This window comes from Schistocerca serialis, chromosome 3, assembly GCF_023864345.2.
Source record: "Schistocerca serialis cubense isolate TAMUIC-IGC-003099 chromosome 3, iqSchSeri2.2, whole genome shotgun sequence".
Classification (NCBI taxonomy): Eukaryota; Metazoa; Arthropoda; class Insecta; order Orthoptera; family Acrididae; genus Schistocerca; species Schistocerca serialis.
This window is the reverse complement of record NC_064640.1, coordinates 201245777-201270129: the sequence shown is the minus strand read 5'-3', so window position 1 is coordinate 201270129 and position 24353 is coordinate 201245777. Positions and strand designations below refer to the sequence as shown.

General features: G+C 43.3%; 1 protein-coding gene across 1 annotated transcript in view; it reads left to right on the top strand.

Annotated features, from left to right (window-relative positions):
* Positions 1–24353, top strand: part of LOC126470745 (sodium-dependent transporter bedraggled) — a 446015-nt gene that overhangs the window by 76803 nt on the left and 344859 nt on the right. The window lies entirely within an intron of this gene.

The window sequence follows — 24353 nt, the reverse complement described above, 5'->3', positions numbered from 1 at the left end:
CTGTTCTTCTTCTTTCTTCTTTTACGGTTCAGTTCCTCAACCGGTAAAAAGAGAACCCTTATACGATCACTTAGTTGCCCGACTGTCTGCCTACCTGTCTGTCTGTCCGACAGGTGAGAACCGTTTTTCTCAGGAACGGGTGGACGTATCAAGATCAAATTTATGTCACATACTATGGTCTACGGTCCCTTGCCGGTGTCGAAACATTAAGCTTCTAAGTCAATGCAGTCAAAAGATACGGTCATTTATGTCACATATTTTGATATTAGTAAACTCGTTCATAAAACTTATATTATACAATTATGAAATTTGGCAAGAAGCGAGGTTTCACAATTCAAATAAACAAAATATTCGAAAATTATTAATTTGTAATATAACAGGAAATTTTTTATATTTGTTATCTGACTCTGTATGTGTGTTCGTCCGTCACGACTTTCTTTAGCAATTCCAACAGAAAATGCAAAATTAAGAGAAAAATTTAAACTTAGAATTTAAAATTCGAAAGTCATTGAATTCCCGGGAACGAAATCTTGCCAATATCGATGTCGATAACAGGAAAAAATGGTCGAGATTCTTGATTCCCTGAGTGGATGAACTATTTATATCCATAATTAAGTTTTTACGGAACCCCCAGAGCGCGAGCTCTAATCGCACTTGAAAACTTTTAGGTACAGCTTAGGCACGCTTTATAATGACCAAAGTGTCTAAATTAACAAATCGTTTATGCAAACGGAGGAAGGCGTTGATGGCTGCTATCCCGCAGAGCCAGCTGTTTTTCAGAGAGTAACTCAAAACTGTCAGAGTTTCCTACAAATAATTGCAAATTTAATCATAATGCATTACTCCACGTTGTTTGAGTTCGCCATTTTCTCTTCATTCCAAAAGAGAAGAATATATGACGCTTTGTTAAACGACAGCACTTCCTCTATACCACTTTAGCAAAAGTTCTTGGCAACAGCGTGGTTGGTGGGGGACCTGTGAAGGGGGGGGGGGGGGGATAAGGGTGCCCTAGAGAAAAGTAATTATTGAATTGGCTCAGAATGATGTAGATAAATATGGAAAGCATTTCTGCGCCACGAACTGAGCCGAGGCCACAAAACCGTTGGTACGGGCCTTATCCGCTGCGTCACCTACTTCAGGAAACCTCTAGTTGCCACGAGTGACTGGAAACACAAGGTTAGCGCTTACGGAAGTGGCAGATCCGGTTATTCGGAGCTAAACGCGTGTGTCGGCGAATATCCAGGACTCGCCAGACTAAAACGGACTGTAGGCAACACAAACGTTATGGATTCAGAAGCAAGTCGATTTACTTGGCAACAAGCGCTTTTACGGAACGAACTAAGGACGAGAGTTTAATGCTCCGTTGGCAACGACAGAGCGCAAGATCGATTGCGGAACGACGGGGAAATAAGTCGGCATTGTCAGAACCATTGCGGCACCAAACACCTTCATCTGGAGGACCAGACGGTCTTGCCGAATGTGAGTCCAGTGCCTCACTTCGTTCGATAACGGAAGAAAGCTGTATAGTGGTTAATATGTCGACAAGCCACCGTGTTTGGATAGCGGTAAGATTTATGTCTTTCCTATTTCATTCACGAGAAGAGCGGCTGTCAGTAAGACACCGTCTAAGCTAGAGTTAGCTCCATGGACACTACTTGAAGTATTTGGAAGAGAAACGAATACGGTTCTTACTGCGTACAGGGATTTACGACGCTGTGTTCCAAGTCTAAGCCATTACATCTTCGCCGTGTGATCTCCCTCGCAGATTGTTGACAAGTCCTGTGACGTTACTAACTAACGTAGTAAACGTGCAGCTCTTACAGTTGAAGTACCACAGATACAACTACTTAAAACCGAATAAAATGATTTTAAGATAAGAAGATGCATCAGTTCTGTCATCAGTCGAGTTTATTTGCATGTAAAACTCTGCATCTGCGTACAATCGATGTTTGAAGGTTAGGGAAACGAGTGATCACGGAAGCACAATTCGCTGATGCAAAAATACCGAGTAACAAAAAAGTAATATTTTCCCAAAATAGAAGTTGATGTGTTGTCGTACGTTCTTCCTGTACTCGTCATCGAACTGCGACTGTGGTGTTTCAGGTAAGTGTTTTCAGCACAGTCGAATGGAGTAGCTCTGCTGTGCAGTGCGAATACATCGAAAGTGATATATTGTGTCCACGTGTTGCTCACCTCAAGTGTACGTATTTTCCATTCGACTGTGATTTAATCACTTACAAGGGGAAGGCCTCAGACACGGCCAACCGATTCGGCTCAAATTTGGCAGGTCGCTTGTGTACAACCTAATACGAAGGACTCTAAGATATTTTGGGTCAACACCCTCGCAATTTTGAGAAAATCACCCCTAAAAGTTATGAAGAGCAATCGACTCAAAATTGACGGGATCGATAAATAAATGTAAGTAGAGCATTTTTCATCATGAGGTACGGGGCCCGCAAACGCATACTATTCCAGAAATCGAGGAAAGAAACTTTTACAACTGTAGCTTTTGTACCCACATGGTAAACGCTTTTTGCCGACAGCACTGATAGCGCAACGGCTAATCTAACTAGCTGGGAATCGGAGAACCCGGGTTCGAATCTCGAAGAAACCTAGTTGATGTTATTCTTTTCGTTTGTATTTTTCCATATCTCAATTGATAGGGATAGGAGGGTTAATAAGGCAAATAAATCAATAAGGAATGATAATAATAAGGTAGGCAAATAAATTTCCTCAATCCTCGTGGGGTAATAAACAACTGAAATGTTACTCCAGGTCACTTTACAATGGCTCTTCCAGTCACTGTTACGTGTCCTCACTTTTCGTCGAACAACTATATGGATGGTACTTGTCATATAAAAATTTGAAACAAATATACTCAAGGCACCAAGAACATCTAATGAATGCAATCTTTCGAAAGCTACACTGTTGCTTCCGAAGAGTCGGCGGAAAACAAACTTGGTTTACATTTAAAAATATGTCTTTTTTTCGGGAATTAATTTTGATGCGTACCACGCATACCATATCATTGCCTGAAAAATCGGTGCTGAAAGTTGGTTATGAATTATGCTGTAAATAGTTATTGCATCCGTGCGGTTGTGCAATTCCCGCTGGGTTCCCAGAAACACACTGCAATTCTGAAGCCTGGAAATAAAGTTTTTAACCTGGCGATAGAAATAAACATCACAAGGCTGGCACACAGGTGTGCAGTTTGGCAGTATTACTTTCACTGTGCACGTCGGCTGACCCTCGCCATCTATAAACATTGAGTCATATATTGTAGTATTACTTTGCCCACTCCAGGAATCCAATACTAGACAAAACTTGTTATCAGAAGCGTATGATTTTAAAACATTCTCAAGAAACATTCTGGAAATCGCATTCGTCAGTTTGGAGCAGGTAATGTAAACATTTTTCAACTAGTCGGTTAAACGATTGACCTCTTCTATAACCCGAGGACCAAATGTAACATTCGTTTCTTGTAAACACCTTAGGCAACACTTTTCCAGAGGCTGTAATGGCATATTGCGCCGTGTACGAATGTGTTAGTATGTTTTTACTACCAACTGCGACAAGGGTTCGATTTTCTCCCTTATGGGATAAGGTGCGCCGAATGTTCAGACGATACTCGCATCATGTTTGATCGGTGTTGATCACGTAATCACGACTAAAACCAGTCATAAATGACGCCGTTTACGTGTTGAAAAGAGCCGTCACTTTCTGTATATCTTCTATATTTTGTACCTCCTTATGAGACACGTATTTAGTGACGCGCCGTTGACGAATTTTATACTCCGATTTGAAATTTCTTGCCCAAGATAATGATGCAGCAAATGTAAAATCCTTGTTGGCCGTATACTGAAGAGTTGCACCTGCAGCCCACTACTGAAGTATTCTCGTTGTTATATTCTCGTTACGTCAACGAGATTCGACAAATCGGTCATATTTCCACTTATTTATCGCCTGGTATTTGTCGTATCTAGTCCCTGCTTTAACGATATCACTTTCCCACAATTTCAAGTCTTTCTTCCTTTTCAGGGCTGTTGTTGCTCCATTCTTTTGCAGTGTTTGTAAGTTCCAATTTGGATGATTCCTGGCTAGCGCAACCGCCTTAACTTTTACTTCAAGGGGTATAGCGCTGTAGTTAAATCGTTTAGTAACCGGCTCGTAATACTCATCGGGAACAGATGAATCACATATTCCCAGTGACGTGAAGATTTCCGAAGTGTTATGACCATTTTGAGATTCACTAGTCGGGATATCTTCCACTGAATCACCTTCTGCTTCGTCTTCATGGTATAGTACTTCAGTATCAAGAAAAGTCATTTCGTTCGTCAGCTCGAAAAATCTCTCAACGATAGCCGCTCCTATCAATCTAGAACGCCGAGAAACAGACCTGCCTGCTTCCGGTAGTGCACTGATAATGCATCTGTACTGCAACACTTTTACAAACCAAAACACAGCGACGGTAACTTCCCGCTTGCCATCGTTTGTGACAGGCTCCCAACTATATATTACAGCGCTAGTCGAAGGGTGTACATCCTTCATTACTCAGATTATGCGCCTGAAAGATATGACAACAAGTAATAACTAGTTACTACGGCATAAACAGACGAGCTAATTACTATAAACTACATACAGTACTCGTCATATGTTACTTACGGAAGAACACTGTATTCATTCACAAAACATATTTCATTCGGTGCATTAACGATGGAAAAGTCACTACATGTATCCGCGAGGTTCGCTGCATCCTAATGACGGAAAACAACTCTTTCCGATTGGCTTCTATAAGGCTCGTGCCGGACACCTTCACTCTTCAAAAATGGTTCAAATGGCTCTGAGCACTATGGGACTTAACATCTATGGTCATCAGTCCCCTAGAACTTAGAACTACTTAAACTTAACTAACCTAAGGACAGCACACAACACCCAGCCATCACGAGGCAGAGAAAATCCCTGACCCCGCCGGGAATCGAACCCGGGAACCCGGGCGTGGGAAGCGAGAACGCTACCGCACGACCACGAGATGCGGGCTCCCTTCACTCTTCCAGGTTCACAACTATGATATGACGAAGAGGCAAACGGGACAACGTAACTCTCCCCGCGTGCATTCTGTCCCGTGCCTCGCTGTAAACAAGCGTCGCGCGGTTGGCTATGTGTGATCCCTCGTGAGGAATTCGCAGCACTCTTACTCGGAGTTGTTTTCATGTGACAAGGTTTAAAAGTTTAATACTTTACTAACTCACGGCGTTTGGGAAATTAGTTTGCCTACCTTATTGTTATCATTCCTTATCGATTTACTTACCTTATTAACCCTCCTATCCCTCTCAATTGAGATATGGAAAAATATAAACGAAAAGAATAACATCGGCTATGTTTCTTCGAGATTCGTACCCGGTTTTTCCGATTCCCAGCCAGTTACCTTAGCCGTTGCGCTACCGGCGCTAAGCGTTTACCATGTGGGTACAGAAGCGGCAGTTGTAAAAGTTTCTTTCCTCGATTTCTGCAAAAATTTGCGTTTGCGGACCCCATACCTGATGAAGAAAAATGCTATACTTACAATTATCTATCGACCCCTCCAATTTAGAGTTGATTGCTCCTCATGACCTGTAGGGGTGATTTTCTCAAAAACGCGGAGGTGTTGACCCAAAATATCTTAGATTCCTTCATTTTAGGTTGTACACAAGCGACCTGCCAAATTTGAGCCGAATCGGTTGGACGTGTCTGAGGCCTTCCCCTTGTTAGTAGAAATTCACGTTTGCATTTGAATCACGAATAATGGAAGCTCAGCTTTTCGACGCTGCCGGCCTGTGTGGTTGAGCGGTTCTAGGCGCTTCAATCTGGAACCGCGCGACCGCTACGGTCGCAGATTCGAATCCTGCCTCGGGCATGGATATGTGTGATGTCCTTAGGTTAGTTAGGTTTAAGTAGTTCTAAGTTCTAGAGGACTGATGACCTCAGAAGTTAAGTTCCATAGTGCTCAGAGCCATTTGAACCATTTTACGGCACTCTTGTTACACTACATTGTTCTTTAGCAACGTGTACTTCTCTCAAGTCTTCACATTCGTAGATTGTACAGCTGCACAGATAAATCACCGTGATGGGTAGCAGAACAGACAAATACCCATATTTTAGAACCATTCTTATTCGGTTTTAGCTGTTCGAACTGAGTGGCGATATCCCTATCTCTCTCTCTCTCTTCTGGAACGCATTACGACCTTCCTACTTAAGTATCCATATTTTCTTATCTCGTGAACCCACCTTCCATTAAGTGGTAGCTTCGGTCTTTTATTAACTCTCGGAAACCAACAAATAGCGTCCTCGGTTGAGCTACATGTCCTGTCCTGTCCAGTCCACGCTGTCCCTACTAGCAACTCCCAACCTCTATCTCTCCAATACTGGCTGAGCAACACTCAGTTTTTTTGAATGGTTTTCTGTTTAACTGGCAATGTCAAAACTATTAATTCTAACCTTGCTCGTTCTCATCCAAGCATAAAGAATTTATCAACTACAAGTGCATTTAATTCCGACACGACTAATATTATGCACATATTAAGAATAATTGAGAACAAACAGTGCAACTACATTTTCGCTTACTTGATTTATCGCCGGCCAATGTGGTCGAGCGGTTCTAGGCGCTTCAGTCTGGAACCGCGCGATCGCTACGGTCGCAGGTTCGAATCCTGCCTAGAGCATGGATGTGTGTGATGTCCTTAGGTTAGTTAGGTTGAAATAGTTCTAAGTTCTAGGGGACTGATGACTGCAGATGTTAAGTCCCATAGTGCTCAGAGCCACTTGAACCATTTGACTTATCTTGTTGATGACGGCAGTTCTTCGCTGAATTCCCATACGTCATGTTAAACGAGTGTTCCCGATTTGACTAATAAGCACAGTTCCTGCCGATTAAATTTCCAACAAATACAAGATTCATTTGTGTTCTTCGCAATACATTTCTTCTTGACACAGCTCCGTGCTCCAACCGTCTCGTAAGCAATCTGCTTCATCACTCGCACCGGATAAAAGGCAAGCGACCGCAGATATGTCGTGAAAACAATGCTTTTAATAAGCAGTTGCATATTATCTCTAACACAGTTGATTTGTGAAAGTTTTTTTTTCATTTTAGTTTAAATTTTGTAAATGATACGTTTATATTTTGCGGTATGAATTGGAAATAATTCTTTATGTTATAAAAATATTACAATGTAACGAAAATACAGATTTTGTGGCGAACTGTGCTGCTTGCGGTTAACGTCGCCAGTTGACTGACCACCCGCAATTATTTGTCGTTTAATACTTATTGGCTTTCTCATATGTTTGTAATATTTGTGCTACGGTCGCGGGTTCGAATCCTGCCTCGGGCATGGATGTGTGTGATGTCTTTAGGTTAGTTAGGTTTAAGTAGTTCTAAGTTCTAGGGGACTGATGACCTCAGCAGTTAAGTCCCATAGTGCTCAGAGCCATTTGAACCATATTGTAATATTTGTATTTTCTAGAATAATCAGCGTTTGTGTAGTAGCTGCACTCTCCGTCGAGGAGTTCAGTTCTGTTTTGGTTGTACGTCGGTGTCTGTGATAAACCTGCTTTCAGTGCTAAGTGTTGTACTTCAGTGACGACCCTGCTTTCGGATTCGGACTTCATTCTGGCTGCGACGTGACTATTGTTGTGGACTGGCAAGACAGCCAATCCACTAGGACGGGAGGCCGAAGGGCACGCGTTTAAGCTCACGCAGGCTGGCGTGAGGTCTGGAAAATGACAAGGAATTGAGACTATCAAAAAAAGTACATAGCTTCTGGAATACTTAACTTTAATCCATAATTGGCGAACATCGGTCTGACGGTACATGCATCACAAGATAAATAGCAATTGATAATGGCGCCTTGCTAGGTCGTAGCAAATGACGTAGCTGAAGGCTATGCTAACTATCGTCTCGGCAAATGAGAGCGTAATTTGTCAATGAACCATCGCTAGCAAAGTCGGCTGTACAACTGGGGCGAGTGCTAGGAAGTCTCTCTAGACCTGCCGTGTGGCGGCGCTCGGTCTGCAATCACTGACAGTGGCGACACGCGGGTCCGACGTATACTAACGGACCGCGGCCGATTTAAAGGCTACCACCTAGCAAGTGTGGTGTCTGGCGGTGACACCACAACTATATTTAAAAAAATTGCTTGGGCTTGACAGTGCCATACACATTTGTAAATCCTATAAAATTTGCTTCTAGAAAATATAAATCAACAAACTGAAAGCAGACGACTGAAAAATCACTAAATGATCGTATCGATTCAGTGTCACGAAATAAATTAAAGACACCGATACCCATCGAAACGAAACGTTATATCCCGAGATACCTTTCGTAACACGCACTAATTATAAATTTTCCGTTTCAGAAACATTGGAATCTTGTTCTTATAATCTCTGGTTAATTTATCACAAGCACTCCAAGCCATAAAACTGTTTGTAGTGATTAGTCGGCGCTAACCTAGTCGAGGAGGGAGGAGATGCCTGTTTAACGACCCGTCAGCATCGATATCATTAGAGACGGAGCACAGGCTCAGATTAGGGAATAATTGGGAAGTAATCGGCCGTACCCTTTCAAAGAAATCATTCCGGCATTTGTCACGAGCGATTTAGGGAAATCACGGAAAACCTAAATTAGGATGACCGGACGGGAATTTGAACCGTCGTCCTCCCGAATGTAAGTCCAGTGTGCTAACCACTCTGCTACCTCGCTCGGTGCTACGCTAATCAGACAACATCGTTTCCCTTTTCCTGTTTTCGCGTGTGGCATTATATTTATGTACTTCGTAAAATTTGATGTGTAATTTGATTCACGTATCGGAAAGCACTGATGTTGCGTGGGTGAATAACTGAAACATGACCTAGGCTTAATATTTTTGATTGAGTAGCAGTTGTCAGCATAATAGCTCTTCGTGGTCACTATTCTTGTCTATTAGTTAACGGTGCCTGCTGGGAGACCCTGTGTGGCCTGGGAAACTAGCTGCTCGAAGCAGTTAATACAGCTAGGGGTACTTCCAGTCTGTCCAGACAGTTGTAGCTGATGGGTTATGCCCGCCTTGGCCATTTATTTACCGTTACAGAATTATGGAAAATAGATTATGTTGGACCTGACGCTTTTGTTTTCTTCTTCCTTCTACTAAATTTAACCTATTGTTCCCATACGCAAAGACTTCGGCACTGTCTAAGTACGGCTTCAGCCAGCTCATGGTGCCTAATATTATAAGCGCCACTGCTTTCTTGGAGTAAAACCAAACGAGATGGCGCAGTGATTAGTACGCTGGACTTCGGCAGAACGACTATTCAAATCCGGGTCCGGCTATCCCGATTTAGATTTCCCGTGATTCCCCGAATCCTAGGAGAAACCGGAGCTTGAGCTCCGTCTCTAATGACCTCAGTTTCGACGGGATGTCAAACTGTAACCTTCGTTCGTTCTTTCGTTCGTTCCTTCCTTCCTTTTCCTGGAAAAAATTGAGTTCTGTCACTTCATCCTGACGATTCGGCAAATCTGTCTTCCTTATTAACCTTTGTATTTTTCTTTTTTTCCCTTTACTGTAACAACAGCAACGCATTTAAAAAAAATGGTTCAAATGGCTCTGAGCACTATGGGACTTAACATCTGAGGTCATCAGTCCCCTAGAACTTAGAACTACTTAAACCTAACTAACCTAAGGGCATCACACACATCCATGCCCGAGCAGGATTCGAACCTGCGACCGTAGCGGTCGCGCGGTTCCAGACTGTAGCGCCTAGAACCGCTCGGCCGCCTCAGCCGGCACCAACGCATTTTTCGTAACGCGGATTACCGGGGTAGTGGGGGGGGGGGGGGGGTCGTTCTTTGTGTCCACCCTAATAAAAGGTTAAAATAGAAACCAACTTCGTTCACTGTTGTTCACTTACATTAACGACACTTTTTAAAGATGCCCTTATGTGTAAGTAGGCTCCTGGACCTAAAAACGTGTTCTAGCTCACTCTTAGATATATCACTGCGTTTTAAGTAAGGTGTACGACCAAGCTGCCGGTATTTTATGAAGAGCACAAAAAAATTTAAAAGTGAAAATTTCGTTAGTGTTGTTGACATCTACTCAGAACACCCTTTTAAGAGATATTGTTGTGCAAGTAAGGTCCCGAACCTGAAAATTTTGAATATGATATTCGTTGTGGAAAATGACATCCTCCACTTCGAATTAAACCAAAAATTTAAGTTCAACTGAAAGATTTAAAACATTTATGGAATATGGTAGAAGACTTCATTGAAAACAACGAATATTTTTTTTTCAAAATTCTAAAATAGACTAACAGAAAAAAATCGTATCATCAAGTAGTCATGCAACATAAACAAAAGTTGGTAGGCGTATTTCTACACCTGACAGATGATAGCTATTAAAATTTCGCGCCAGTCGCATAAGAGGATGCAAATCAGGTTTGCTAGAGATACACGCTGTAACGGTCGTGAACATTAGTTCACTTTGAGAGTGAACGTGGTGAGTTGATGTTAGTCACAAAAAGGTTTAAAGCGACGAAGACACCGTTATCAGCACCTCACCAGCTACGAGAATCTGGATGTCCGTTCTGCGATACTGCAGAAAGATTCGGCAGGAATGAAGCCACTGTACGTGATTGCTGGCAGCGGTGGTCACGAGAATGTACGGCTGCAAGAAGACAGGGCTCTGGACGGCCACGTGGCCCTACCGAGAAGGACGACCACCGTGTTCGGCGTATGGCTCTGGCGCATAGTACTGCATCTGCAGCAGCAATTTGAGCAGCAGTTGGCAATACTGTCACAAATCGGTTACTTCAAGGACAGCTTCGAGCCAGACGCCCTGTAGCGTGCTTTCCACTGACCCCAAAGCACCGCCGTTTTCGACTTCAATGGTGGAAGGCGAGAGCTCATTGGAGGGCAGGTTTTCTGTTGAAAGCTGGTTCTGCCTCTGTGCCACTGACGACCGTATATTGATTAGAAGGAAGCCAGTTGAGGGCCTGCAATCAACCTGCTAGACACACTGGACCTACACCTGGCGTTATTGTCTGGGGTGCGATTTCGTTTGACAGCAAGATCACTCTCGTGTTTATCCCATGCACCATGGGTGCAAATTGGACATCAATCTAGTGAGTCGACGTGTTGTGCTGCCATTCGTGAACAGCATTCCAGGGTCGTTTTCCAACAGGATAACACGTCCACTCATACCGCTGTTGCAACACAACATGCTCTACAGAGTGTCAGCATGTTGCTTTGGCCTGCTCGATCACCGGATCTCTCTCCAATCGAGCGCATATGGAACATCATCGGACGACGACACCAGCGTCATCCACAACCGTCATTAACGGTCCCTGAGTTGACCGACCGTGTGCAACACGCATGGACCTCCATCCCACAAACACACATCCCGCACCCATACAACACAATGCATGCATGTTTGCATGCTTACATTCAACATTCTGGTGATTACACAGGTTATAAATGTACCAACATTTCACTTTTGCAATGGCTCATCTCGCGCTTACGTTAACCTGTGGTCTTGCAATTTTAATGGAAAAAAGAACACATTGACACCGGTGTGTCAGACCCACCATACTTGCTCCGGACACTGCGAGAGGGCTGTACAAGCAATGATCACACGCACGGCACAGCGGACACACCAGGAACCGCGGTGTTGGCCGTCGAATGGCGCTAGCTGCGCAGCATTTGTGCACCGCCGCCGTCAGTGTCAGCCAGTTTGCCGTGGCATACGGAGCTCCATCGCAGTCTTTAACACTGGTAGCATGCCGCGACAGCGTGGACGTGAACCGTATGTGCAGTTGACGGACTTTGAGCGAGGGCGTATAGTGGGCATGCGAGAGGCCGGGTGGACGTACCGCCGAATTGCTCAACACGTGGGGCGTGAGGTCTCCACAGTACATCGATGTTGTCGCCAGTGGTCGGCGGAAGGTGCACGTGCCCGTCGACCTGGGACCGGACCGCAGCGACGCACGGATGCACGCCAAGACCGTAGGATCCTACGCAGTGCCGTAGGGGACCGCACCGCCACTTCCCAGCAAATTAGGGACACTGTTGCTCCTGGGGTATCGGCGAGGACCATTCGCAACCGTCTCCATGAAACTGGGCTACGGTCCCGCACACCGTTAGGCCGTCTTCCGCTCACGCCCCAACATCGTGCAGCCCGCCTCCAGTGGTGCCGCGACAGGCGTGAATGGAGGGACGAATGGAGACGTGTCGTCTTCAGCGATGAGAGTCGCTTCTGCCTTGGTGCCAATGATGGTCGTATGCGTGTTTGGCGCCGTGCAGGTGAGCGCCACAATCAGGACTGCATACGACCGAGGCACACAGGGCCAACACCCGGTATCATGGTGTGGGGAGCGATCTCCTACACTGGCCGTACACCACTGGTGATCGTCGAGGGGACACTGAATAGTGCACGGTACATCCAAACCGTCATCGAACCCATCGTTCTACCATTCCTAGACCGGCAAGGGAACTTGCTGTTCCAACAGGACAATGCACGTCCGCATGTATCCCGTGCCACCCAACGTGCTCTAGAAGTTGTAAGTCAACTACCCTGGCCAGCAAGATCTCCGGATCTGTCCCCCATTGAGCATGTTTGGGACTGGATGAAGCGTCGTCTCACGCGGTCTGCACGTCCAGCACGAACGCTGGTCCAACTGAAGCGCCAGGTGGAAATGGCATGGCAAGCCGTTCCACAGGACTACATCCAGCATCTCTACGATCGTCTCCATGGGAGAAAAGCAGCCTGCATTGCTGCGAAAGGTGGATATACACTGTACTAGTGCCGACATTGTGCATGCTCTGTTGCCTGTGTCTATGTGCCTGTGGTTCTGTCAGTGTGATCATGTGATGTATCTGACCCCAGGAATGTGTCAATAAAGTTTCCCCTTCCTGGGACAATGAATTCACGGTGTTCTTATTTCAATTTCCAGGAGTGTATGTTCCCAAAATTTCATTGATCTTCATTAATTAATTTTTGGTATTGTGATTTATTTCTGCCAGTGTATAAAGTAATCGACTAAATTACACTATTTTAAAAAGGTGGGCATGAAGTACTTTCCCCGCTCCCCTTGTTAATGCGTGCGTTAACCGTCAGAAGTATCTTAATCTCAATAAGTAGAGTTTTCGTCACCCCAAAATGAAATTTCTGAATTGTCAATAAATATAGTCTCCTGGTGCCATGGTGGTGAGACACATAACAAGGAAATCAATCGGTGTTCACATTCAGTGTTTCGTTCAATGGCATTTCCCATGTGATTACTAAATTCACTTTACAGTTCTCCTAGGACAACCAGGGGACGCCTGGTAGTCAGTGGTTTGAATAGGAATCCACGCCCTTAATGGTACCGATTGTACACTGCAGGAACAAATATTTGAAATAATGTTCCCTCTGTTCCGTGTATGCTGGGCGAAATATCGATGGAAATTTACTGTTCTTTATAAATCAGTAACTAACGAATGCGGTATCAGTTTGCAGTGCACACAAATAGTACGCTATTCACGTGCCACACTACACAAGAGCTAGGTAGCGCAGTGATAGAGCACTGGTTCTGCTTTCGTGAGGAACGGGATTCAGATCCCCGTACCGCTTGTAGGTTTTCCCTAAAACGACTGATTTTCCCTCCAGTTCTAGTTCTTTCCAAACTTGCGCTCCGTATGAAACTGATACACTATAGAGACTTGTTTCAAAGTTTTGCTGGCCTTGAAAGTAGTCACCAGCATTGCGTGTAGCGAGAGATGTGGAAGCGGTAGAATATCATTAGCTGTGCCAGTTGTGTTGATAGTTCGAGTAGAGTGGGTTATTGCCCGTTGAATGCCTGTAACAGTTCTGAAACGAATGCTATGAAGTGGTTACTTCAACTTCATCTTTGGAATCACTTGAAAGCACAAGGGCTTAAGTCTTGAGAGTGTGGTGGGTGGTACAGCGCTTGCCGGTCACATTGATCGAACAAATTTGTCACAGCTTGCGTTGTATATGCCCGAGTAGTGTCTTGCAAAATAATGGCTGGTTTCCATAGAAAGCGTCTCCACTCCTATCTCATCCCTGGTCACTAGTTGTGTTCCAAAACTAAACAGTAATACGGCGTATTGACGATATGCGTTAGGATAACACTATCATACTCGTTCACGAGAATTGTCATAACTTTCACGTAGATGGGGTCCTGACGAACTTTCGGCCGTTCTGTTGACCCGTGATGATGCCATTTGTTTGATGTGCGTTTCAGGTTTGGCTCATGCTGTTTGGCCCATGTCTCATCCAGCGAAATGATGCGGCATAGGAAAGTCTCTCCTTCACGTTCACAGCTGTCCAAGTGGGTGCGAGCAGCGTCATATCGTGCATTTCCCTGAAACCTTCCGGAACTCATCGCGATGCAATTTTTCTCATGCACAGGCATTCCTTCAGCACGCGAAGGACAGTCGTATGCGCTAGTCCTGTCCCTCGAGTCAGCTCACGAAACTTCTGACGTTGCTCGCCGGTAAGAGCAAACACATCATTTTCACTAATACGGAGAATATCTGCCGCATTTTGGCTCTTCCAAAGCTTTTCTCAACCTCTCACTGTTCTGTAAGACAGTGTAGATCCCCCACAAGACTCTTGAATATCTTGGTGATTCTCTCGTGCTGTACACTCTCCGATAAATTCAATTTTTATTTAAGTCCGTTTTCTTATTTCGGAAAGATCGTGAAAATACTAGCAGATTGGATTGTATGCTACAGGAAACTTTGTTCTTCCCGTAACTGCGCATGCGTGGGGGAAGAGAGTAGAGCACTGCGGTAAGGTAGATGTACGTAAACTAACAACAACATTATTTGATTCCGTTACGTTGCGTCTCTACGGCAGTGCTGTCACTATTATAGTTTTAACCCTCGTATGTAATATTCGACTGATGTACTTGAGTTTTCATACACATCTGATGACGGGACAGGAATGTACCGAGGAAAAATCAATACACCGATGACCTCAGCAGTTTGGTTCCATAAGACCTTACCTAAAATCAATACAACGCAATCTGAGGGGTGAATCAAGTCAGTCGACATCAAATTATGGCTTCTTGTTCATCGAGACCATCGGAAACGCTGGAAAGACATAAAATCCCATATATTTCTTTTTTATAACTTGGAAGCAGCAACTGCAGGTACTCAAGCAGAATTCAAAAATGGACAATACGGCAATTTTGCAAATACGACTCGTGCGGTACATTTATTTCCCGAGCATTTTCATTAGTAAGCAAAATTTTCTTCTTAAATTGCGCATCGTGGTTACGAGGAATTTGGGGCCGAAATGATATTTCGACAACGTCCGACAGAGTACACGACACCTCACGATGTCAACAGATCGTCGAGAAAGTCTGACAAGTAATAACCATAGGCCTTTTCGTCAGTTGTTAGTATAAATGTAAGATCCGTTAAGGTTAACACAAATGAAGGCATCGTACACAGGGCTTGAATCTTGAGAGTGTGAGGCAATGATCTCACACCACTTATCTTCAGAAACATTCAGAATTGCTGTTTTCTCTGTAAATGGGAGAAAGGGAAAGGAAAATGGGACGCTTACGCGATCCAGTGTACCGTTTCTTTTCTCCCCTCTCCAATTTTTTATAATCCACATAAACAATTTTTGCAGGAACTAAAAAAGGAAGATTAGCGTTTGACGTCCCGCCGGCGACGAGGTAGCTGGAGACGTAGCACAAGCTCCAATCGGGGAACCAATCAAAAAATTTTTCTCATTCACAAATCCAGCAACCGTCAGTTCAAGTATGCGGCAGTATTTTTTTTTTTTTTTCTTTGCGAGAAAGAAAGAAATTCGGAAGCTATTGTTCTTTCACGGATCATAAGGGCCCTTGCATTAAATTTCTCCCGGTAATTAAGCCCCGGATTTAATCTCTGGAAATTACATTGAATATAATACGCCGGGTACGATTTGGCACTGAGTGTAATGTTCAGCACCAAGGGTCGTACACTAAGCGGTTCATCCTTCATGCCGAGAGTTAAGAGGGAGGTCTGTTCTACGTCAAGTCCTAGCAACAGACGGCGTTCGCGAGAGCACCCATGTACGTGGGAACGGCTCTTACGCACACCGAGTATTGCCTCGTCAGACCTATGGTTATTTGCTACGAAAAAAGGACAGCTTGCATGTGTGACAGTATTACAAAGAGTTTAATAATGAGAACTATTCTGGTAACATTGTCGTAGATGCATTGGCAGCGTGTCATCTTACATCATACTGCAAAAAGAACTTTTCCTTGTATTTAGCTGTATGAATGGAAAAGGTTGCAATATGTTATGTGATTCTTCTGTACAACGAACAGTTTCTTCCTTTATAAAGACTGGCCCGTAGACGTTAGTGAGAGGAAATAAAGAAGTGCTTCAACTCATCATGCAAAAGTTGCAGAGATTTGCAAGTCAAGTTCATCCACGGGAACTCTTACTCTGTACCATCCACACTCTCTCCCCCTCCACCCTCTTCCCCTTAACCAGTGAGACTGAAGTACCCACACCCCATCATCAGCTTTTACAACTGGGGCACCTGAGCAGGTGGGCTCACTGTGTAGCTGGCTACCATACGGAAGGTATCAGGCTGTGTCTATTTATTGAGAGCAAATTACGTTACGCCATGTCACTTGGGGTCCATTTGTTAATAAAAATTTGTCATTTGGGGCACGACCTGAGACCACACTCAGGCAGATATGTGACTGCTCTTATTCTTCCATACTTATCGTAATTTTGCGTATTTTTCAAAATTTGACCTAGTTTCCATATGTTCCCAAATTTTACATATTTTTCCATATTTTCCACATTTTTTCGTATTTTCCAACATTTCATGTATTTTTAAAAAAATTATCCAATTATGCGAATTCTATCTCACTGCTTCCGACGCACACGAATTCATGATACGCTCAGCCAATCACAACGCAGAATGTGCTCAAACGATTTATCATTGCAAAGCCACCACTAAATTATTAGTGTGTGTGTGTGTGTGTGTGTGTGTGTGTGTGTGTGTGTGTGTGAGTGAGTGAGTGAGTGAGATATCATAGTGTATGAGGTACAAACGAACATACTGGTAGAAATAATGACGTCGTCATAGCAAATTTTATAAGCACTGCACTTTTACCGACTTCCAACCAAAGGTACTGTATGTGTAGGAAATATCACACAGCGATAGATAAATCCCTGCTAAGTCAGCACTACATTGCTAGATTGTAGCAAAATTCTTATGCTTCCAAACAATGATACCGTGGGTATATAAGCATAGCACTACAAAACGCGTGTATCAGTTGTTCCCAAATTTGAGTCTTGTGACCTATCAGATGTTTTGCAAACTTTTATTCTGTCCACGCATCTAGGTGAATTGTGTGCATCCGTCACCTCAGTGAGGTTAGCCTGGTAGGAACACCTAGTAGATATACCACAGCTCGATATCTAACCTCTTGCTAACTCATCCGTACAGTTTTACTGTGTAAATTGTAGGATGTAAGGTCCGCCAGTTATGCAAAACACCGTTTTTTCCAAGTTCCCAAACATGTTTCCGCACCACTGGGCAAATATCAGTGAGTTTCCGTTTTATTTAATCTGTAATGTGAACATTTTTAATAAATGATTACAAAATTATGTGGATATTTAGTTCAAACAATAATTCGTTTCTGTTTGTTAATACCTTTACACTTGGTGTGTATGATTTTTCACGACCACTTGTGTATTATTTATTACAGGTAGCTTGTCGTCTGCTACCAAACGATGTCGATGAGAAATTTTGTTGGGTGTTAACCTATCATCTAAACGTAATTTATTTTGTTGCGATATTTTGCGCCTGTATTCGTTTTTACTAACTTTTTCGTGTGGCAAGCCCTTTTATTCTCACCATCATGGTGACGTGTCGTGATGCACACGTAAATATAACACATATTTTCGCAAATAAGGTCGTAAAAGCACTTTGCACTTCACCAAAACACAGTGTAATTGTGATTGTTGTGTGTCCCAGCCCAGACAGTGTTCATTTGTTTACCATGTTTTGCATAACTGGCGAACCTTACATCCTATAATTTTAACTGCATACACGGTAAACACAAGGAGCTGCGAATCCAAATGATGAATAGTTCTAGTGTGTGTTAAAATGAGGGAGTTAGCATATTCAGAGAAATAATGATGTCACAGCAAAATTCTGTCGCTTCCAACCGAAGATAGTTTGTGTATAAGGACTAGCACTGTGCTACAAAATATGCTCCTAGAGAGAGAGAGCGACCAGTATTGTCAGTCACACCGGCGAATAATGTGTCACCTGCAGGATAGCGCACCCCTCTAACATTAACGTGTTTAGTACAGCCACAATTGAAAACACCTGTGCTTGGAGTATGGTCGTTAACACACTGCCACCACCCCAGCAACGACCAAGAAATTTGCACAATGTATGCGTAATCGTCTCCAGACTGGCTGGCGCAAAAAGCACTGCTACAAGAACCAGACATTCAGGGAGGTGGCATCCCACCACAGCAAAATGTTCACCAGTGGAAAGCTGTGGGCGACTTTCTAAATAAACGTTGGTAGCAGTTTAAACGTCAGCACTCTACTCGACTCGCACCTTTCTCTCTGGAACAATCATTACCCTGCTTTTAAAACTAGCTCATGTGTGGAGACAACATCTTTCTTGTTCTCCTCACCGTTCGGAGTGGATCATCATGAAACACCAGCGACAGCAGGCGTCATCCACAGGTCCCAGACAGAGTAAAGAGCCATATAACAAGAAATAAACTATTGCGTTATTATTATTATTATTATTATTATTATTATTATTAGAGACTGTGTGACATTGCTAGAAGACCCAAAAAAGAAGCTGACTAGGAGTGTTAAGAATTATTCTGTGTCCATCACATGGAGTAAGGTTAGTCTGCAGTTTCCTCCAAACTTAGGTAGAAGTGACTCAACTGCAGTATTTCCCCTTACATGTCGACCATACAGGACATATAAGGAAAAATTTAGCTAGAAAATACTATGCTGCAAGCACACTGACAATGTGTCAGTCTGTCAGTGCTCCCAGGCAGGATAAAAAGACATGTAACACTAGCAATATGAGTGTGCAATATCATTGTAAGACTTAAGTAGATAAGGAGTAGGAGTATATATACGAGGGCTATCCACAAAGTACATTACGTTTTGGACTTAAAAATAAGTAAAGTTTTGGAAATTTTTTTATTATATACAGATGAAAGCCACACTTGAATACTACTTTTCTACATAGTTGCCATTTAAATTAAGGCACTTATCGTAGCGATGGACGAGCTCGGAAATTCCTTCGTCGTAAAATTCGGCCGTCTGCGCCTTCAACCACGTGGTTACCTCTTCCTGAAGCTGTGCGTCGTTATCAAAACGCTGCATAGCCAACCACTTCTCCATTGCTGGGAATAAGTGTGAACTGCGAGACAAAATTGCAGTCAATGCAGTGGGGGCACACAAATTCTCCCCCAAAAACGCAAGAAATGAATGCAGACAATGTCGGCAAGGAAGGTGATGGCGACTGTCTTTTTGGACAGAAAAGGAGTGATTTTTGTGGATTTCCTGGAAAGAGGCACTACAATAAACTCTCAAAGGTATTACCAAACTCTGCACAACCTCAGAAGAGCAATACAAAACAAGCGCAGGGGAAAGTTGGGCTCAAAGATCTTGCTGATTCACGACAACGCCCGGGCCCACACGGCAAATGCCACTCGTGACGTTCTCGAATCTTTTAAGTGGGAGTTGTTTCCTCATCCGCCGTACAGTCCCGACCTGGCACCCAGCGACTTCCACGTATTCCCAGCAATGAAGAAGTGGTTGGCTATGCAGCGTTTTGATGACGACGCACAGCTTCAAGAAGAGGTAACCACGTGGTTGAAGGCGCAGGCGACCGAATTTTACGACGAAGGAATTTCCAAGCTCGTCCATCGCTACGATAAGTGCCTTAATTTAAATGGCAACTATGTAGAAAAGTAGTATTTAAGTGTGGCTTTCATCTGCATATAATAAAAAAAAATTCCAATACTTTACTTATTTTTAATTCCAAAACGTAATGTACTTCGTGGATAGCCCTCGTACATGCCCCCCCTCCCCGCCCCCCACTCAAATGAGACTGCAGTGGTCGCAGTGCAGCAAAAATAAACTATTTTCATATACGAAGTCATCGACCCACAGACGTCTACCTCTACATCGATACTCTGCAAATCACATTTAAGTACCTGGCAGAGGGTTCACCGAACCATCTTCACAATTCTCTATTATCCCAGTCTCGTATAGCGCGCGGAAAGAGTGAACACTTATATCTTTCCGTACGAACTCTGATTCCCCTTATTTTATCGTGGTGATTGTTCCTCCCTATGTAGGTCGGTGTCAACAAAATATTTTCGCATTCGGAGGAGAAAGTTGGTGATTGGAATTTCGTGGGAAGACTCCGTCGCAACGAAAAACGCCTTTCTTTTAATGATTTCCAGCCCAAATCTTCTGTGACACACTCTCCCATATTTCACGATAATGCAGATCGTGCTGCCTTTCTTTGAACTTTTTTAATGTACTCCGTCAGTCCTATCTGGTAAGTATCCCACACCGCGCAGCAGTATTATAAGAGAGGACGGACAAACGTAGTGTACGCAGTCTCCTTATTCGGTCTGTTACATTTTCTAAGTGTCCTGCTAATAAAATGCTGTCTTTCGTTAGCCTTCCCCACAACATTTTCTTTGTGTTCCTTCCAGTTTAAGTTGTTCATAATTATAATTCCTAGGTATTTAGTTGAATTTATGGCCTTTAGATTAGACTGATTTATCGTGTAACCGAAGTTTGAGTTCCATTTAGCACTCATGTGGATGACCTCACACTTTTCGTTATTTAGGGTCAATTGCCACTTTTCGTACTATTCAGATATGTTTTCTAAATCGTTTTGCAGTTTGTTTTGATCTTCTCATGACTTTATTAGTCGATAAACGACAGCGTCATCTGCAAACAACCGAAGACGGCTGCTCAGATTGTCTCCCAAATCGTTTATATAGATAAGGAACAGCAAAGGGCCTATAACACTACCTTAGGGAACGCCAGAAATCACTTCTGTTTTACTCGATGACTTCCCGCCAATTACTACGAACTGTGACCTCTGTGACAGGAAATCACAAATCCAGTCACATAAGTGAGACGTCATGGCACTTTCTTGGTCTACGACAGCAAATGAGACGTTAAAGTGTTGCAGAGACTGCCAATGAGTGGACTTTCCAACGCAACTGTAAATACAATTAATCTATCATGAACAGGAATTAACTTGAGAACAACACGTGTGCAACGACTGCTGCTACTACAATTTCTTCTAGATTCCTGCAACTGCCTCGAGTGAACGCTGCCATTGGTCTGAGAAGCGCAACACGTCTGTACTTTGAACATTTGCAAGCGCTAGCCCGTGGGAGAGTAACATCAGCTGACTGACTCCAAGTAACCACGGAAATGTTCCTTCACAGAGAATCCCACTCTGTTCGTGTCGCTAGTATTAACGGTCAAGAAATTCCTTCCCTCCACTAGAGAATCTCCATTGCAATGTCCAGAAGCCGCTCAGCAGGCGCTAAAATGAAACAGAACCTATGGAGCACCCACATCCTGCCTGCATCACAAGAAGTCTGTTGATAATACGGGCAATGTGTGTCACCCGACGAAAGCGCTCTGCAGCCAGCACACGCAGGTATCCCTGAAACATTCTAAAAGTTTTTCTCTTTATACGTCTCTCTAAATACTGAGAATAATTCCAGTAATGACATGCTTACCTGCACACCGAGAATTTATTAACTTGATTGTACTAGGAAGAAATGTGCTAAGACAAATATTCACTAACTTGTCATGTTTATCATTGTGATGGAACCATTAAATGTGCATTTTGGTTACGTAAGCAGTGGTAAATTATGACTCATGCGTCACAAAACAGGTCCACATACTGCTTTCTGTCCACACTTGACAGCAGTGAATCTTTTGTTGCTTACAGAAATGCAGTAACTCACCCCTTACTAAGTAGAAGACTTCACCCAAAACGGGAATCGTAATGCTGGACTTGTTACCAGTAGGTTGAGGCAACATGCAAGTATTATGTGAACTTAAATTGGACAACATACATTTCGCTTAAGATAAGAGAAATCATCACTTGTACAGACAGACATTTCCCCCATAGCTCCATTTTTGTGAGTGGTAAAAGGTACCAAACAGAGTATATGGGTGTTTTAAAAATTTTAGGAAGAGAAGTCATAACTCTGTGATCCTCTTATAAGCAATAAGCGGAACTCAAGCATTGAGAAACACGATGAATCTGTTTGCAGGCGTATGTCTAATTTTTTTTTTGAATTATACATATACTCGACTGACAAAGTAGGCTTCTATGAAAGAGCTACAGTATAGTTATCACGATAATTATAGTTGACATTCCAGAATGAGATTTTCACTCTGCAGCGGAGTGTGTGCTGATATGAAACTTCCTGGCAGATTAAAACTGTGTGCCCGACCGAGACTCGAACTCGGGACCTTTGCCTTTCGCGGGCAAGTGCTCTACCAACAGCTTCTGTAAAGTTTGGAAGGTAGGAGACGAGGTACTGGCAGAAGTAAAGCTGTGAGTACCGGGCGTGAGTCGTGCTTCGGTAGCTCAGTTGGTAGCCGGCACGGTAGCTCAGCGTGTTCGGTCAGAGGGTTTAGCTACCCTCTGTAATTAAAAAAAAAAAAACTGAGTGAACGGTTCAACGAACAACTTCAACAGGTTGTAAGTAGGCTGTTTAGGTTTTTTTATTAGTAACGCCACCTCTGTATGAAAATCACTGGCTGTACTGTGTGCAGTCTGTGGCTGCTTTGCATTGTTGTAATACTCGCCATTGTAGTGTTAGGCAGCTGGCTGTGAACAGCGCGTAGCGTTGCGCAGTTGGAGGTGAGCCGCCAGCAGTGGTGGATGTGCGGAGAGAGATGGCGGAGTTTTGAAATTTGTCATGAACTGCTATATTTATATATGATGATATCAAGGTAAATACATTGTTTGTTCTCTATTAATATCTTTCATTTGCTAACTATCCCTATCAGTAGTTAGTGCCTTCCATAGTCTGAATCTTTTATTTAGCTGGCAGTAGTGGCGCTCGCTGTATTGCAGTAGCTTGAGCAGCGAAGATTTTTGTGAGGTAAGTGATTTGTGAAAGGTATAGTTTAATGTTAGTCAGGGCCATTCTTTTGTAGGGAATTTTGAAAGTCAGATTGCGTTGCGCTAACAAAATATTGTGTGTCAGTTTAAGCACAGTCATGTATAAATTGTTCAAAGGGGAAGTTTCATATGGAAGAATGGCCCTGACTAACATTAAACTATACCTTTCACAAATCACTTACCTCACAAAAATCTTCGCTGCTCAAGCTACTGCAATACAGCGAGCGCCACTACTGCCAGCTAAATAAAAGATTCAAACTATGGAAGGCACTAACTACTGATAGGGATAGTTAGCAAATGAAAGATATTAGTAGAGAACAAACAATGTATTTACCTTGATATCATCATATATAAATATAGCAGTTCATGACAAATTACAAATCTCCGCCATCTCTCTCCCCACATCCACCACTGCTGGCGGCTCACCTCCAACTGCGCAACGCTACGCGCTGTTCACAGCCAGCTGCCTAACACTACAATGGCGAGTATTACAACAATGCAAAGCAGCCACAGACTGCACACAGTACAGCCAGTGATTTTCATACAGAGGTGGCGTTACCAATAAAAAAACCTAATTAGCCTACTTACAAGGTGTCATGAGACGTCCGCCCCGATCATATACAACGAACAAAATAGAACAAAATGAGATCAACAAAGAATTAAAAGAAAAAAAAAAAGTTGGTAGAGCACTTGCCCACGAAAGGCAAAGGTCCCGAGTCCGAGTCTCGGTCGGGCACACAGTTTTAATCTGCCAGGAAGTTTCATAGTTGACATTTATTAATCGAACCTGTTAAGTGTGTCGGACTGACGAGCAAATTCCATATTTTTTCGTAATACAACTCGAAAATGTTATACTGGACGAAATAACACTCCTAGGGCCAGTGGTGGGTTCTAGCTTTACTACTGCAGGAGACCGAGGTGATACTACAAAACACAACATATTAGATGGCTTTATTACAATTTGAACAATATGATATATTTGTAACAATCCATGTCCTGAGGAATGTCATCAGCATTTGTTACTGTCATTGAGCATGAGCGTATCACTTGATACAGAACAAGATACTAATCTCTTTGCACAGAGAACTATCGACGATATACATGTATACCAAAGTTATGTCTGATACAACTATCGCACTGCTGACCTGGTACAGAAATGGTGCT